The sequence below is a fragment of the Pleurodeles waltl genome, chromosome 9 (assembly GCF_031143425.1).
Source record: "Pleurodeles waltl isolate 20211129_DDA chromosome 9, aPleWal1.hap1.20221129, whole genome shotgun sequence".
Taxonomy (NCBI): Eukaryota; Metazoa; Chordata; class Amphibia; order Caudata; family Salamandridae; genus Pleurodeles; species Pleurodeles waltl.
The window spans coordinates 183,466,164-183,485,912 of NC_090448.1; positions in this window are offsets into that span (position 1 = coordinate 183,466,164).

Here is a 19,749-nt window from a genome sequence, read left to right on the forward strand (position 1 = left end):
CAGCTTCTTCCTGGCGGTGTAAACCGCCAGGAACAGGCTGGCGGGAAGGGGGTCGGAATCCCCATGGCGGCAGGGGAAAACCGGTGGGAAACCGCTGGTTCCCCTTTTCTGACCGCGGCTTTACCGCCGCGGTCAGAATTGCCCCGGAAGCACCGCCAGCCTGTTGGCAGTGCTTCCTCTGCCCTCTGCCCTGGCGGTTACAAACCGCCAGGGTCAGAATGAGGGCCATAATTCTTAAAATCATATTTACCATACTAACTCCACTACAACAACCTCTGTGTAAATTAAATAAAAAATAGGTCAAACGTTATATGTTCTAAAACAAGTCCTAAAAAAATTGAAAAAGTGCATAGGTAGGAAGAGGTCAATTTTATTATTTTAATTGTAATCTAAAATTATGGAGGCAAGTGCATATATTATGGAATGTCATTTTTTGCTATTCTTACTCCAATGTCACGAACACTGGGACATTTTACCCTGCGTGAGGTGCATCGAGCAAGGGGAGGTTAGGAAAAGTTATCTAATGGCAGTAGTGCTTGTCCATAATCCTTCTATTTTGGTTTTCCTGACATTCATTACTCAACATTTATCCGGCATATGTCTTCAAGTGCCACATAGGCCCTAGAGTTTTATTTATTTATGTTTCTAAAGCCAGAACAGGGACTTTTAGAGAGTGGTCTTTTTCCACTGTGACGGCATAAACAAGGAACTCGTTTCCTTTGACTTTGCAAAGCAATGTATGTCTCTTTAGTCACTCTTTAAACAACAAATGAAAAATAATGTATTCATTTTTTAGTCTAGTTAGTGAGGTGTGAATTCTTTCTGTTTATATGAAATTAAATACAATTCCAGCCCTACATGCATTGAGGAAAGTGTACATATTGGGGTAGTCTACTATTCTAACTCCAATCTCACACATATTGGGGACAGTGTATACATGAGGGGTGTTTAAAACTACATACATCCAATCCCCAAACATTCAGGAAAATGCACACATTGTGGGACGAGGGTAAGATTTACTATTGTATATCAAACCCTGCAGAACACTGGGAAAATTAATATATTGGGGTTTCACCTTTGCTATTCTAACTGTAATCACACACATGCTGGAAAATGTACATGTGGGGTAGATGTTCAATTCTAAATACAATTCTACAAATTTTGGGTAAAGTGTATACATTCAGTGAGGTCAGACTTAATATTCCACTTCCAATCCCAGAAATATTGTAGATAGTGCATTTATTCTGGAATTCACATAAGATACTATAACTATTAATTGTGTATAGTCAAATTATCAGAATAAAAATGCATCTTCTTGACATATATATTTTATCATCAACCCCCAAATAGTTTTTTGGTATTGGAAATTTAGGGGGTCATTACAACATTGGCGGTATAAGGCGCTTACCGCCGTGCAGAAGACCGCCAATACACCGCCGCGACCGCGGTAGACCGCCACAGCTATTATGACACATCAAGGAATCCGCCGAAATTCAGACACCTACACAACACCGCCACACCAAAGGTCAGCGATAAACTGGCGATAACAAATCCTCCACGCCAACAGAAACACGCCCATGCAATTACGACACACGAATCCACGCGGCGGTCTTTCAACCGCGGTATTCCATTGGCGGTACACACCGCTGCGCTCAAAATACACGCACATCTCCAAAACACCGCCACATTGGACAATTCAAATTACACACACCTGATACACATACACACACCACTCCCACACACCCAAGACTATATAAAACACACACCCACATCACCCACAAACCCCTACAACCAGAAATTCTGAGAGAAGGCCACAGAGACAGCACAGCTATTGACAACCCCAACACACAGAGGCACACAACACCATCACCCACACAACATCCACGCACAAAACACCACACACCACTACACATCACTACACTCATCAACACGTACACCACCTCACACATCCACACATCACACCCCATGTCACGCCAAAGACACCCCCGCTTCTCCGAGGAGGAGCTCAGGGTCATGGTGGAGGAAATCCTACGGGAAGAGCCACAGCTATTTGGCTCACAGGTACAGCACACATCAATAGCCAGGAAGATGGAGCTATGGCGCACAATAGTGGACAGGGTCAACGCAGTGGGACAGCACCCAAGAAATAGGGACGACATCAGGAAGAGGTGGAACGACCTACGGGGGAAGGTGCGTTCAATGGTCTCCAGGCACAACATCACGGAGCAGCGGACTGGCGGCGGACCCCCACCTCCTCCCCCACAACTAACAACATGGGAGGAGCAAGTCCTGACCATCTTGCATCCTGAGGACCTCGGAGGAGTCGGTGGAGGATGGGACACTGGTAAGTCAAATCTTAACCCTACCTGCATGCCATCACACACCCCCACCCTCACACCTTCCCCTATCACCCCAAATCCTCACCAATCTACCCATGACACCAAGCACCCATCCCAACACCAAGCCCTGCATGACACAACTAAGCATGGGCACCCCTCACTAAAGCATGCCCACTGCACATACCCAGAACACCCCCCCAACCATCACCACAAAAGTCCCCACACAGGAATGCCTGCACTGGGGATCACGCACACCCAACCATTGCACACCATTACACACACAGATGCAATAATCATGTGCCTATACCCCTGCAGGAACCCGAAGGAAAGTCACCACACCAGAGGGTCCAGACAACACCACTCCACCCCCAGAAGAGGCCCACAGTGACGACAGCAGCTCTGCCCCACTGGATCCTGATGACCAGCCCGGACCATCGTGGGCCTCAGGACAGTCGGTTCCCCTTGCCCAGCCACAGCCCAACACCGAGCTGCCACCCTCTGGTAACACCAGCACAGCCCCCACCCAGCGGGCCCAAACCTCCCTACCCAGGACAGGTCAATCAGCGGTGTGTCCACCACTACAGGGCGCCCAGGCTAAGCAACCACCCCAACAACAACAGGGACCTGGGGGCAGTGGTAGTGGGCACACGTACCAGGGGACGGAGGCACAGGAACACCGGGGAACTGGGAGGGCTGCTGTGCGACAAAGGGAGGACAGGCCAAGGGAACCAACTCTCCACAAGGCCCTATCCTCCATCATGGGAGCATACCACCACTCCCAGGAGACGATGGCCACGGTCCTAGACAAGTTGCAGGAGACCCTGCGTCTGCAGGACGAACTGTATTTGGGCTTCAGGGAGGAGCTCAGGACCATCAGCTCCGCCCTGGGCACCATCGTAGGGGTGCGGAAGGACATTCAAAAGACCTTGAGGGACACCGTGGCACTTCAAGGGGCCCCTGACACTAGCCAGGACGACGAACTGCCCACCACCTCCGCCGGCGCTAGTGGACAGGACGCCCCGCCACAGGACCAACACACCAGCACCCCATCCCCTGCAGACGGACAACCACCACGCAAGCAGTCTCTGAGATCCAGGAACAGGACAGAGCAAGATGGCAAGACCCCCGCCAGGAAATAAGACCACCCTGATTGTCCCCCCACTGTCCCACTTTGTCACCCTGTCCAGATAGGAACTGCCCCAGCTCCACTTCCAATGCCCAGATGGGCAGTGCACCTGTGAGACGAATAGACTGTCCTCTGCCATGGACATTCCTCCACCATCACCCATCACCATTTTACAACCTTCCTTGATTTTTTTAGCACTTAAATAAACACCCTTGAAAGACAAAAAAACTTGAGTCAGTCTATGATTTGGAACTTTGTATTATCAATTACAGTGTCATAATGGGTTACCCATTGTAAGGCTAACATACCAATGTCACACATCACAAGCCCTTGATGGATGCAAGCAGTTGACACGTAGGTTACCACACTTGTGAAACTGAAATGGAAGGGTAAACTCAATTAACAAATAGTGAGTGAAATGTAGGTAGAGGATAGAGGTAGACGTGTGAAATTTAATGTAATGTTAAACCTGAAAATTTTCTCACCTGTGTGTCACTAGAAATATTGCTGTATGACTGACTCCCTGTTGTCGTTTACTTCATCCTCAGCTTCATCCTCATCACTGTCCACTGGATCGACAGGCTCCACAGCTGCCACAACACCGTCATCTGGATCATCCTCCTGCAGAAAAGGCACCTGGCGTCGCAATGCCAAATTATGGAGCATGGAGCAGGCGATGATGATGTCGCACACCTTCTTCGGTGAGTAGTATAGGGATCCACCTGTCATATGGAGGCACCTGAACCTGGCCTTAAGAAGGCCGAAGGTGCGTTCGATTACCCTCCTAGTCCGCCCATGGGCATCATTGTACCGTTCCTCTGCCCTGGTCCTGGGATTCCTCACTGGGGTCAATAGCCAAGACAGGTTGGGGTAACCAGAGTCCCCCAATAGCCATACCCGGTGCCTCTGGAGTTGACCCATCACATCAGGGATGCTGCTATTCCGCAGGATGTAGGCGTCATGCACAGAGCCAGGGAACATTGCATTTACCTGCGAGATGTACTGGTCTGCCAAACAGACCATCCGGACATTCATCGAATGATAACTCTTCCGGTTTCTGTACACCTGTTCACTCCTGCGGGGGGACCAGAGCTACATGGGTCCCATCAATGGCACCTATGACGTTGGGGATATGTCCAAGGGCATAGAAGTCACCTTTCACTGTAGGCAAATCCTCAACCTCAGGGAAAATGATGTATCTCCTTACGTGTTTCAGCAGGGCAGAAAACACTCTGGACAGCACGTTGGAAAACATAGTCTGGGACATCCCTGATGCCATGGCCACTGTTGTCTGAAATGACCCACTTGCAAGGAAATGGAGCACTGACAGCACCTGCACGTCAGGGGGAATTCCAATCGGATGGCGGATTGGTGACATCAGGTCTGGCTCCAACTGGGTACATAGTTCCTGGATTGTGGCAGGGTCAAACCGGTAGGTGACGATGATATGTCTTTCTTCCATTGTCAACAGGTCCACCAGCGGTCGGTACACCGGAGGATTCCGCCATCTTCTCATATGTCCCAGCTGACGGTGCCTAAGAAGGACAACAGCGAAGAACCTGTCAATATTCCTCCAGGTATGTACCCACAGTTACACACAAGACTACACCAGACAAAAAAGCCTTCCTGTATGTGTGTTGAGTATAGGCCTAGCTATGCATGACGCAGTAGTAAATGAAGGCATGTGGGCCCCTGAAATGGTGGCTGCCTGACCTCACAACTGGGACAATGGGATTGTGGGGTAACTGCGCTGGCGTTGCACACCGTTGCGGTAGGTGGTCGTAGACCGCGGCGCAATGCTGCATTGGTTAACATTTGACCCTATGGGTCCCAGGAGATAATGAACAGGTGCGCCGGCGATGATGATGCGCACCGCCGCGGACGTCACCGCCGCGGACGTCACCGCCATTTTCTATCTGTTCACTCACTAGATACCTGACCTTCGACAGGAGAGGACCTACACTGCTAGTGCTGCTGTGACCTCGGTCTGGAAGCGACGATGGCTGCTGCATCTGGGGAAAGGGCCCCTGCCTTCACTGCACAGGAGTTGGAGAAACTTGTGGATGGGGTCCTCCCCCAGTACACGCTACTCTACGGTCCTCCAGACCAACAGGTTAGTACACAGGGAGCACGTTGTATGGGCTAGGCTTGGGTGGAGAGGGCTGGGTGGAAGAGGGCAGGGGGCAGAGTACATAGAACACTTATGCATGGGAATGAATGGGCCACATGGCCAGAGTAGGGAGGGGGCCACTCACATTGACGGTGCAGTTGGTAATGACTGTTCCTCTTTCCTTGTGCATGTCATATAGGTCAGCGCTCACCAGAAGAGGGACATTTGGCGTGCCATCGCCAAGGAGGTCCAGACCCTGGGGGCCCACCAGAGACGTGGCACCCACTGCCATAAGAGATGGGAGGACATCCGCCGCTGCAGCAAGAAGACGGCGGAGGTTCAGCTGGGGATGGCCTCACAACGTGGGAGGGGTGCCTGTCGCACCATGACCCCCCTGATGTTCCGGATCCTGGCGGTGGCCTACCCGGAGTTGGATGGGCGCTTGAGGACATCACAGCAGACACAAGGGGGTGAGTACAACCTCATTCAGCGGAGTTAGCGTGCAGTGGAGGGATCTGGGTGGGGGAGGTGGGCTGTGGGTGTCCCTAGGCCAGGGCGAGTTAGGTAGGCAAGGCCCCTCCGTTATGTAGGCCATGTGGCACTCAATCCCACCTCAGCAGACTGCCAAGTTGAGGTATAGTTGCCCCAGTGGCATCCATGTGCGCAGATTCCCACCATTGCCATGTAGGCCATGTCCCAGAAATTGCATGTGCAGAGGTCAGGAGAACGGCGTAATGCAGGGGGCTGCTGCGTCTGTCTTGTCCGCCAACGGTAGCGGCATGCCATGCACTAAAACTCTCTTTGTTCTGTCTCCCCCCCTTTTCCTGCTCTCCCTGTCCTTTTGTACATCAGCATCATCAGGCGGAGGTACAGTGGCACCGGAGCACGAGGGAGCTGCATCCCACATGGCCATGGAGGGCCACACCACAGACTCTGAATGCACCAGTGGGACGGAGGGCGAGGGGAGCTTCACGTCGGCCACCGGATCACCAACCAGCGACACGGACTCGTCCGCCGATGGGAGCTCCCCTGTGGTGGCGGCACCACCTGTGCGCCCCACTTCTACAGGTACAGCCGCCACCCCCCTACCAGCACCGCCCTCCCAGCAGCCCCTCAGCCTTCGCCCCGTGCCCGCTCACCCAGGAGGGTGGGCATCACCTTCGCCCCAGGCACCTCAGGCCCTGCCCCTGTCACCCCTGCTGCCCTCAGTGAGGAGGCCATTGACCTCCTCAGGTCACTCACTGTTGCGCAGTCTACCATTGTGAATGCTATCCAGGGTGTAGAGAGGGATTTGCAACACGGTAATGCATTCCTGGAGGGCATTCATTCTGGTCAGGCTGTCCTTCAGCAAACCCTGCAATCTCTGGCCTCAGCACTGATGGCAGCCATTATCCCTGTGTCTAGCCTCCCCCCTCCAACTTCCTCCACCCAGACCCAATCTCCTGTACCCCAGCCCATCCCAAGCACACCTACAGACCAGCATGCAGACAAGTCAACACACACAAGTAGCTCAAGCAAACATAGGCACCACACACACCACAGGCACTCACACAAGCCTCACCCACTTACAGACACAGCAACATCCACTGTCTCCACTGTGTCCCCCCCTCCTCTTCTCCTTCCTCCCTCCCAGTCTCGTCTACACACACACCTGCATGCACCACATCTGCAGGCACTAGGACTCGCACCAGGACACCCAGCACCACAAGCCGCTCACCTGCACTCACCACCTCCACTGCCATTTACACGTCCCCTGTGTCCTTTCCCAATGTGTCTGTGAGGCCCCCTCCCAAAGTACCCAAACGCCGCCAATCACTCACCCAACATCCATCCACCTCACGACAGCCCAAGTATCATCACTAGTCAGGAGACCACCGCCAGAGTCACAGGCCAGGAGAGCCCAAGTATGGTCACTGGTCCAGAGACCACCGCCAGAGTCACAGCCCATGAGGGGCCAGGATGCCACAGACCCGCTGGTCAATGATGGAACGTCATGCCACACACCAATGTCCGTATCAGAACCGCCATGGCAAAGCACAGCTGAACAGGGCAAAGACCGCCATGGCAAAGCACCGCTGAACAGTCCTGAAACACCATGGCAAAGCACCGCTGAACAGTCCTGAAACGCCATGGCAAAGCACCGCTGAACAGTCCTGAAACGCCATGGCAAAGCACTGCTGAACAGCCCTGAAACGCCATGGCAAAGCACCGCTGAACAGTCCTGAAACACCATGGCAAAGCACCGCTGAACAGGGCAAAGACCGCCATGGCAAAGCACCGCTGAACAGGGTAAAGACCGCCATGGCAAAGCATCGCTGAACAGGGCAAAGACCGCCATGGCAAAGCACCGGGCATGCACCGTCTAGGAATGAATGGACCGCCACATCAGGCATCCTTATCCCATATGCAGCTGGGACAGTGACAGGACAGGTACTTTCACGTGGAGACTCATCCAGTCTGGGCACCAGTCCCCCTCCAGAACCAGTGGAGACCTGCATCTACTTGAGAGACTGTGGCTTTGCACTCCCCAGGATGGCACAGTGGGCAAACCACCCACTGGAAAGACTTGAGAGACTGTGGCTTTGCACTCCCCTGGATGGCACAGTGGGCAAACCACGCACTGTAGTGACTTGAGAGACTGTGGCTTTGCACTCCCCAGGATGGCACAGTGGGCAAACCACCCACTGTAGTGACTTGAGAGACTGTGGCTTTGCACTCCCCAGGATACATCAATGGGCATGGAGCCCCGTCGTGGATCTGGCTTCGCATTCATCTGGCTGAGTTGCCCCCCCTTCCCTTCCCCCTGAGGTGCCTGTAGTGTTTCTATCTGATGCCCCGGCAGTGTTCTCTCCGAATTTGGTCAGGTATCTATTGTGGGCCTCGCCCATGCTTTTTTGGACTGTTGGTGCACGGACATTGTTGTGTACATATCTGCACTACTTCTCGGATTGTATGTGTAAATAAGAGTGATTTTGAGATAGGTATATCTGTATATTTTTGTATGACATGAATATTGGCACATTACAAGGTTTGCCTGAATTTTGCATTGTGTTTTCATTCTTCCGGGGGGATTGTGGGTTGTTCTTGTGATTTTTGAGACTGCAGTGGTGTGCATGTTGTGATATGCGAGGGTGGGGGTGTTTGGTGGGTGTCCCTCTAACTTTTGTCTCCCCCCTCCCCCGTGTCGTAGGTGCAGTACTCACCGGTATCTTCTGCGCCTACGTAGCTGTTGATCGTAAAGGAGCAGAAAAACAAGGGCAGGTAGGATTTGTAATTCGGGCTCCATGGTGTCCTCCTTCCTCGTGGGATGTGTTGAGGTGAGCGTTTTCCCATAGCAAAAGCTGTTTCCGCCGTGTTTTTATCCGCGGTGCATCCGCCCCGGAAAAGGTGGCGAATTGGCGGGTTTTAATAGTGTGGGCGGTACATTGTGTCCCGCCTGTCTGTTGGTGGTAACCGCCACGCTGCTTGTCTGTACCGCCGTGGCGGTCGGAGTGTTAAAGTGGCTGTCTTTGTTGGCGGTTTCCGCCAGGGTCATGATTCCCTTTTTTTTGTCCACCGGCCTGTTTGCGGTATTTCCGCAGCTTTAACATCGTCCGCCAGGGTTGTAATGACCACCTTAATGTTTAATATATTATTGGGGGCGTTCATTTATACTGCCAACAAATTAACATCATAATATTTAATATTTTTATTTAAATAAATCTCTAGTTTTCTAACATTCAATTCAATACTGAATCACATGGTAATTTAAAAATATTCCATTACCAATATTGCGTAAGCACATTAGCTTAATATAATATCTCAAAAACTGATAAAAATGTGATCTTTTTCATGATTATCCAATCAAAGAACAGGGATACCAAATGTTGTGCCAGGGACACCTTGGGATACTTTAAGGCATTAATGTTTCAGATGAGCTAAATGCAGGTGCTTTTGGTTATAACAGGACATTATGGGCAAGCTTTAGATCCTGGTGGAGGGGGTTACTCATCACAAAGTTGACAGATATCCCATCCACTTATTATGATCCCCTTGTAGCCTATGGGGATCTTAATATGGCGGGCAGAGTATCCCTTATGTTTGTGACAGAGTATTCTCTTGGCGAGATTTAAATCAGACCCTAAACCTTTCATACTTTCTGAGGGGCCATTACATGCAATTACATACAATGCTATCTACATCCTCAATGTCAAAATACTTGCAAATGTTGCTCTAAATAAACATATCCTTTTCTTGATTCAGTCTTCATAGTAAAGAAGAGGATTTTGTTAAAAGAACATAAAAAATATAATTTCTGACCGCCAGAGATGATTTTCTTGTCGCATCTTTAAAGGCTAACTCCTACTTTAGATTGCAGCATATGCATTAACACATAAGACACTTCTTGTTTCATCACCAACATGAGTCATGTAAATCATCTTGATCCCCAGATTTAATCTAAACTGATGAACATCGAACCAATGTTAAGATATAAACACATTTTTACCATTTTGAGTTCAGATCTGAAACAACAACCTTGCTGCATTTCACTATCAAAAACCAAGATAGCAAGTGCTGTTTCCTCCTCAGCCTGGTAGCAGGTGCGAGAATGCATCACACTTGGATCTCATAGTTAACTTCTTTACTCATCAGTGTGCAACATATAACTAAACTCTCAATATCATAATGACAGTTAAAGCCCATACCCTGACACCTCCCAGATGAATTACATAATGCCCTTCATAAGTCCACCTTAGTCATGAGGTCCTAATGCTTACAGTTCTAAGACACTACATCTCCCCCTTGTTAAATAAAAAGGCACAAACAAAAATATGAATAAATAGCAGCATTACATTTCTTTGATCAGCCATTTTGGTTTTCGTACAGTTCGGCCAGACCATCTGGTATGAGGTACGTGGGCTGTGTCCAGGGCTGACCCCCAGGTACAGGGTCTAATGTTTGGTCAGAGACCCCAGGTGGGGCAGTTTCCTCTGAATCTGCAGGGACTGATGATTGACGAGACAGATGTCTGAAGTAGGAAGAGTCCCTTGTGATTGATTTGGTGGAACGATGCGTCGTTATCATATGTCCCTTTATTGTGACAACATTTAAAACGTTCAGTATCAAATGGAGGATCTGTCTTTTGCTTTTGTTTGATGAGCAACAATCGCCTTCTTCAAAAATCACCTCTTGAGTTTGACGATGTTGATCAGCATACATCTTCATCTGCTGCTTCTGAGCAGCATCAGTAGCACAAACCACATCATCATGTAAGTTTCTCTCAGGGTTCCACTGCGATAGTTTGGTTCTCATGGCTCTCTCAAACATCAGAGTAGGAAGACTTTCGTCTGTAGTGGAATGAGAGGTTGACCAGTAAGCATGGAGGGCTTGGCAGAATGCCTGACTCTGATCAAGTCCCTCTATCGAGGCACATTGAATCACTGTTTTAAGGTCTCCATAAATGTTTCCACAACACTATTGGCTTAAGGCCACAAAGGTGTGCTTTTCTGATGTTTGATGTTGAGACTGGCTAGAAACTCCTTGAACTCCTTTGCTCTTAAATGGTGAACCACTGTCTGCCTTGAGAATGTCTGGTATGCCCCTCACTGCAACAATGCTATCTAGTCGCTAAATGACTTTGTCGTGGGTTGTAAATGACATGTCTTCTACCACAGGATACTGAGAATGCTCAGCAATAATCACCATGAGGTGATGTCCATTGGCCAGAGACCCAAAGAAATCAACAGCAATTCTTTCCCATGCATGCAGAATGCAGAGAGAGATTGGGCATTGCAAGGGGATGCTGGGTCATCTTGGGATAGCAGTTGATAAAATTACACTCTTTTAGTTCCCTCAAAACGTTCTCATTCAAGCAAGGGAACCACATACGATCTCTCAATGGCCACTTGGAGGCCACAATGCCACAAAGGCCTTAATGTGTGAGTTTGAAAACTTGCTGTCTCAGACTCACATGTATGACAATCAGGGATCCTCTTAGCACAATCCTTTCTTTAGTGAAGGACAGTTCTTCTTGGACATTGCAATATTTTTGAAATTTGACATCGTTACTTAAAGGTTGAACACTCTATTTCCAGGATTAGACTGCAATAATGTCTCTAAAGGCACACATGTCCTTATCAGCATTGATAGACATAATGATTTGCTCAATGGACAGAGCTGCAGGCATGCTGCACTTCACAATGAAGTTGATGTACTCCTTGGTAGTTTTCACGCATAGGAAATAATCTGCAGGGTTTTGATTCTTGCCTGGCCTATGCACAATTGTGCAGTTGTAGATGCAACCCCCAACTCTCAATGCGAGAGGACATCGTGGGTTTTAGATAGTGAAACCAGTGAGTAATGCCTTGTGGTCAGTGACAATCGTGAACTGCTTTCCATATAGAAACACATGAAAATGTTCACAGGTCCACACTACCACTAGACTCTCTTTTTCTGGCTGGGAATAGGGGTGTTCTGTGTCACACAAACTCCTACTGAAACAAGCCACAATTTGTTTCTGAACATTTGGATGTCCACTATGCTGAGCAAGGATTGCACCCAACCCACCCTGGAGTCGCATTAACAGGGATCCAAGTGTGCATTCTATGATCAAAGTAAACCATCTTATTTGCATTTTCAATTGCATGTGTTATGTTTTTGAAACTGCAGTCACATTCAGCGGACTATCTGAACTGTACATTTCATTTTGTCAGGTCTTGCAAAGGAGCACTCACTGTGGCAAAGTCACAAATGTACCTCTAACAATAGCTGGCCATCTCCAAGAAGGACCGTGCCAAGGTGACATCTTGTGGAGGCCTGGTGGCTGATAGAGCTCACGCTTTAGCAAAATCAGGAATCATGCCTCCATCAGAAAACACATTATCAAAGAACTTGAGCTTTGTTTTATGAAATCCACAATTTCATCATTTAAGGTGAGGCCTGCATCTGCAAGTAACTTACATACTTGTTTGAGGACTTTGTCATGCTCCTTTCAAGTTGCACCAAATACCAGTATGTCATCACTGTCATTGAAGGCATGTTTCACAGGCTAAATAATACTAAGTATGACATCTTGGAAAATGTTGGCAGCAGGGACACTCGAAAGCCTATCTTTTGTATCAAAATAAACCAACATCATCTAGAAGAATTGATTATGTACCTGCAGTTCTCTTTCAGTTCAAGCTGATGGTAGCCCTTGTTTAGCTCAAGATGAGAAAAAACTTTGGCTACATTCAACTGTATGATCATATCCGCAATGTGCAGACCAGAATGTCTTTCTCTCTTGATTTCTTTGTTGCCTTTGAGCATAGATGCGTAGTGCACCTTCACTGTCATTTTTCAGCACTACCACAATGGAGGACACCCCTGGGGTAGGAGCTGTAGAGCGCTCAATAATGTCAAATTTCAGCAGAGCTTCTAGCTCCTTCTTGACCAGTTTCTTTGGGTGAAACGCTATTCTGTGGTGTTACTGTGCATCAGGCCTACTGCCTTCATTAATGTGAAGTTGTCCCCATTTTTTATCTTTCTACATGTGCTGCACAACAACTCTTGTGATTGTTTTTGTGCAGGAAGGTGTCCCTTCCTACACAAAAACAATCATCCCCACAACGCAGGCACCCTTGCACCATAGTGCAAGGGTGCCTGCATTGGCGCATAGCAGCAATTTGTGCGCTAGTCCAAGGGACAAGAACAGGAATGTGTGGTATCTTGTATATACAGTGAATTCCTGCCTTTTTGTTTTGATGTAGGGCAGTACAGCAAGTAGGCTTGTGGCACTGCCCTTTGCCAAAATGTTGTAAATGAGGCCCAGTACAGTGAGAAAGGACCGGAAGGCACCCTATGCCTTAAATATGGCACATGCCTGCCCTTTCCAGAGATGCAGCAAGGTGACTTACTTCTCTGTATCACTGTGCTATAAATATGTCCCTAAGTCTTTTGCATCAAAATAAACCAACATGTGTAGAAAAGGTTGTAATGCACCTGCAACTTTCTTCTAGTTCCAAATGATGATAGCATTTATCTAACTCCAGGTGAGAAAATACCTCTTCACCTTTCAATTGCATTATCATGTCAGCAATGTGTGGTCCTAGATGTCGTTCTCATTCAATTGCCTTGTTTGCCTGACTCATGTTAATGCAGATGCATACAGCTTCTTCACTGTCTGCAATCTCTCCCCGAACTGCCCCAGTGTCTCACCGATCCCTCAGGGTGGGATGGTCAGATGTGCTCCTTGCGTTGATTAGTGACCCTCTCAGGAGCTGCGGCATGTGGTGTCCTGTCAATCAATGGACGTGGGAGCTAATTCTGCATCCCCCATGGGGGGGTCTGGGCCCCTCCTGCAGCTTAATCAGAAGCTGGTCCCAGGCCTCCTTCAATTCTGGGGAACCTCCACCCCTCCTAAGTTCTATGTGTATAACCATTCCCTCTCTCTCCAACCACTTTCGAAGCTCCCTTCTCCAACTGGGAAGGTGGGGGCCAGCCACGCTTTTTTAGTTCTTTGTCAGTTCTCGTTTGGCCAGTATGAATGCTAGATTTTGAAATGTACTAGTTGCTCAGTTTTTGGGGGTGTGGGAAAACCAGTGTAATAAACCGTGCACGGCATCAACAGGGACCTCGCGGTCTATGACTACTGCCACTTCATTCACCACTGAGCTCCAGTACGCCCCCAGCTTGGGGCAAGACTAGAGCATATGGAAGAATTCTTCTGCCTCTATCCCACAACGGGGGCATTTCGCATCTAGGATCTGAAAATGATCTCGGAGCCTCAGCGGGGTGAGGTTTGCTCTGTGTATGATGTAAAATTGAATGAGCTGAAATTGTGAGTTCCTGGATGTCTTTGGGACCCTCCACAGGACCTGATCCCAGTCATCTTCTGAAATCTGGGTCTCCAGGTCTGTTTCCCATTTGCGCTTCAGATCCACTAGAGGCCCCTGTGACCCAGCATTGATTGCTCTGTATAGATTGGTAATCGCCCTTCGCGTGCCGTCCGAAGTTATAATGTAGGATGCTGGGATGATGGAGGGCAGGTTCTTCCGCTCCCATCCGCCAATATGCCCGAACCCCTTGAGTGATCGCCCGATGTAATAAGAATTGGCCCCGCGATAGGCCGATAGGCCGTGTTCTTGTCCTCAAAGGGCAAGAGGGTACCTTCTATATATAGGTCCCCCATCTCCAGGGCACCCGCCTCCTCCCACACCAGAAGTCCTTTCCAGTCCCCATCCCTAGGCAGCCATCGAAGCCAGGTCATCGTGATCTCCAGCACGTAAGGCACCGTCAAATCCGTAGTGCTGAAGACAACGCCTCCAGCATCGAGCCAGCAGTCCAGCCTCAGGGGAGAGCCCGAGTCCCAGGGTGGCACAACCCAGAAACATCCCCGCCCTCAAGGATTCAGGAGGAGCAAAGGTGTCCTCGCCCCCCTCTCCGGTCCTCCTCACTGCTACCCATCAGTTCAACCATTGCAGCTGAGCAGCCAAATGATAGGACTCAAAATCAGGAGCCGCCAAGCGTCCTCCCGCTCGAGGTCACTTAAGCTTAGCAAGCGCCACTTTGCAACTCCCCTTTCCCCAGATAAATGTCATAAGCATTGAGTCCAGCTCCCTAAATATTGCCGCAGGGATCCAGACCGGCAAGGACGCAAAGTAATAGAGCAGACAGGGGACTGCCACCATCTTAATGACCGCCACTCTCCCCGCAACTGAGAGAGGAAGTGTGCCCCAGAAAGCCATGCTGGTTCTCAAAGCCCTTATGGTGTTTCCGATGTTGCCATCGAATAAGTCAGAACTGGAGTGATATATTTTAGCCCCCAGGAATGGCATACACCGAGGCTCCCATGGCACGCTCCCCAACCCTTCCAGTGGGTCATCACGTGCAGATAAGGGAAACAGGAATGATTTCTGCCAATTGACCTTTAAGCCTGTCAGTCAGCCGAATAATGCTAAAAGGGACTGGGCTCCCTCCAATTCACTACCAGCGTTCTGTAGAAAGAGCAATAGCCCCTGGGCCAATGGCTCCATCACCAATGCGAACAAAAGAGGTGAGAGGGGACATCCTTGCCTAGTGCCCCTCTCCACCGGGTATTGCTCTGATATAGCAGCCCCTGTACTAACTCTCGCCTTTGGGTTTGTGTATAGGAGTCTTGTCCATGGGACAAAGCCCTCGCCAAGCCCCATGCGGAGAAGAACTGCATAAAGGTAATCCCATTTGAGGCTATCAAATGCCTTCTCGATGTCCACCCCCAATATAGCAGACTCTGCCATCAGCGGGGTGATAGTATCCATGATGTGTATGACTCTCCTAATATTTTGGGCTGTATTCCTGGAAGGTATAAATCCCGCCTGATCGGGATGTACTATGCGAGACATGTATGGGAGCAACCTGGACGCCAGAATTTTGCTCAGTATCTTGTAGTCAGTATTTAACATAGATAGGGGTCTATATGCCCTGCTGTCTCTAGAGGACTTGCCGGGTTTGAGCAGTGGGATAATCAGAGCCTCCCCGGTGGACTGTGGAAGACATTCTACCGCCCGCACTGCGCTAAACAGCCGCTCCAGTTTGGGGGTCGATTCCCGCTCATATGTGGCATAAAACTCAGCCGGTAGGCCGTCCGTCCCAGGTGTTTTCCCTTGAGCTAGACCTCTTATGGCTTCGCTGATTTCCAGGGTCGTTATTTCACCCCCCAGCACCTCTCTCTCTTCCTCACTAATGTTTGGGCGTGGGAGAGCTTCTAAGAAGGCCCCCAGTTACTCCCCCTATCCTCTCAGAGTGCTAGAATGCAAAGAGGTGTAGTACTCAAGAAAGTGGAGATTAATATCATCCTGTCGATGGAGCCTAACAAACCCCTGGGCGCTAATTTCCGTGATAAGGGAGCCCCGTCGAGTCGGATTGGCCACCCACACCAGTAGTGCTCCTGCTTTCTGCATGGGCACTGGCCATGTATCGTTTGTAATCAAAGCAGCGAAGCTTCTCCGTGTTCTCGGCTACCATCTCCCTAGTTGCCCAGAACTTGTCCCATAATCCTGGGTCTCCGGGGACTCGTTTTTCCAGCCTGCAGAGAACGTCCTCGGCCCTCTCTACTTCCCTTAGTAAGGTTTTCCTAACCCCCATGGACTCAGCTATACACCGTCCACGAATCACAACCTTGAATGCCACCCAAAGCGTGTGAGGGGATGGCGCCGTTGTTTCATTATTCTCAAAATATTGTGTGATATGCTCTCTTATTTGGTTGCAGTATGCTGGGTCCTCTAGTGAGTCTGGTTTAAGCCGCCAGGTCGGAATGCTGGTAGTGGTCCTTGCCCATAATATGTGCATGAGTGCGGGACTATGGTATGAGAGGGTCCTCCCCAGGTACTCTATGTTGCGTATCTGAGCGTGTATTCCTGGTGTGCATAGGAAAGTGTCAAGTCTCACATTCAAGTCATGTACTACAGAGTAATAGGAGTATTCCCGGGCTCGTGGGTAGAGGGTCCTCCAGGAATCTAATAACTGCCAACCTGTCTGCCATTCAAGGAACCTCCTAGCCAGGGTGTTCACTAAAGAGTCCCTCAGTGGGGGTGTATGACCTGTCTAGGTCCGGAGCGGCTATACAATGAAAGTCCCCCCCTATCAGAACTGAACCAAGCAGGTGTGGGGCCAAAGTATTTGATAACTGATGTGGAAAGGCGCCCTGTTCAACATTAGGTGCATATACATTTATCAAGGAGATATCGTGCCCTCCCAACCTGCCAGTGACCACGACAAAGCGCCCCTCCAGGTCTACTAAGGTGTGAGTCATCTGAAATGGTATTCCTGCCCATATCCAAATGAGAGTACCCCTGGCAAAGGCAGAGTAGGCGGTGTAGAAGGTTTGGCCTCTCCACCTTTTCTGTAACGCAGCCCCCTCTGCTGCCGTAAGGTGAGTCTCCTGCAACAGTGCTATATGAGCACCTCTTCTGCATAAGTATGAATGAATTTTTTAACACTTGGCCTTAGTATGCATGCCCGTTACGTTCCAGGAAATCACTCTAAATTCTTGGGAATCACCCATTGAAATATCGCCACAGTGAACTGTCTCTACACACCATCCGGGGGTGTTGTGATAGCAAGGTAGCGGCAGCTGGAGTTATGCTTCCTCTTATTGTCAGGCGCAGGGCAAGGTCCCAAAACTCTAAGTAAAAAAAGAACTTCCCCAACCCCAGGACAGGTGTCCGAACAGCCTCCCATCCAAACGTAATCAAAACCAAAAGTCAATGCCTATGGGCCGGTTGAGCGAGAAGTACAGAGGCTCCGACCAAGTGAGGCCACAAAGCCCCGGGCCCCCGGTCTAATATGGTTTACCTTACCAGTGAATGTCCTGCCAGGGCACGAGAGTTCCATCCCCCTGGAGCCTGTATTCGTGTTCTTTTGTGGGAGCCCTGGTTGATTTATATAATATCCACGGAGGTGCCCGGCGTCACCGCGGGTATCTCAAAGCTCAGGGCCGTCGAGCTTTCCGACCCCGCATCAGTGTCCGAGCCTCGATCCTCTCTACATGATCCCTCGGATCTTGGGCTTGCTTCCCCTCCACTCACATTCGCAACAGCCACTGTTGCCTGCTGTCGTTCCGCTCTGATCTCTTCTGCTGTGGGTGCTGCTTTCCTCTGCCGCGGTACCCTCGACCGGGGCTGCCCACTTCCAGGCCTGGAGCCCCGGGGGACCCCATCGCATGTGGGGCCATCTCGCACATCCAGTCAGTCCCTGGTCTCCTGGGGCGTCCGAAAGAATATGGTCCCTCCATCCTCTGCCACCAGGAGCGTGGATGGGAATAGCATTGAGTACTGAATATTTAAGGTTCGTAGTTGTTTCTTGATCTCCGAGTACGATGCCCTTTGGTGCTGGACCTCGCGAGAGAAATCAGGAAAAATGCGGACCAGTGTGTTCTCCACTCTCAGTTCTCCAGCTTTTCTGGCCTGCACTAGTATATGATTGCGGTCCTTGTAATCCAATAGTCAGTCCACCACCGGTCTCAGCAGTGCCCCCGGGGGGCCCCTCACCAGCATCCTGTGTGCCCTCTCAAATGTGAATAATCGTGTAAGGCCCTTGGGGCCACCTCCTCCAGAATCCACTTTTCCAGGTAGTCAGGTAAGTTCTGGTGCTCGACTTTCTCAGGGAGGCCAATTATCCGGATATTATTTCTCTGTGATCTATTTTCAGCATCCTCAGCGCTGGCCACAATGGTGTCTACTTGCTTCTCAAGGGTAGTTACCCGGTCGCCGGACGACTTCGTCTCAGGCCTCAGCTCTTAGACACTCCTCTCCTTCGTTGTTACCCGTTCAGCAAGGTGGCTTTGGTCTTCTCTGACCAAACCCCGTTCCAGCGCAAGGGTGCCTATTTTGAACTCCAGGTTTTCCCTAGAGGAAGTGATGGCCTGCATTATGTCCCCTGGGGACCCAGGCCCTCACGAACAGGGGTGGGGTCCCCAGAGCGGTCGCCGACATCCTGGGCCATTTCTCTCCGCTTGGTGGGTTTGCCCATCGCACCAGGGCCACTGGTAGCCCCTCCGGCAATAGCACTGCAGTCTGCCCCCCCTTAGGCCCCAATGTAATTCAGGCTCAGGCTGGCCCCCACTCGTCCTCTTCTTGGCCCAAGAAGTCTTCCGCTCCCTCCTCGCCCCCACTCCTCACCTCTCAATGTCCGGGATGGGGGGGAAGAAGGTATACAGCAAGGCTGCCAAGTCAGGCCGCTTAGTGCACTCCGCCAGGGGGCCCCAGTGCAAAGCAGGGCGGGGGGTCCTCCGTGCAATCCCTCGCCCGTGATTGGGCGTCGTCCCAACCAGCCGTGGCGCGGTGCCTCTTCCAAAGGACCCTCTCAGGGGCACAAGGCCGGTCCAATGCCCAGGGCAACCCCCACAGCCAGTAGAATCCTCAGGCTGCGCTCGCTTCACCTCTTGCAGCCTCGACCGCAGCTGCAATCTTAGGGTCAGGCAGGCCGAACAATCCTTTCCTCAAGTTCAGCCCCAAGAAGGCCCCAGTTCAGTCGTACCGGTGAGGGGCGACCCCCTCTGCACCTGCCGCCCGCGCAGCACCCAGGGTGATCCCGCGGTAGAAACCTCCTCAGGCCTCACTCGACAGGGGCCGCGTCACCCAGGGCACGGTCGCCATTTCAGGGTCAGGTGGTCCGGTCGGCCCCTCCGCAACGGTCTGTCCGGAGGCTCCGTGGCAGCCCACCCGGCCTTAATCGTG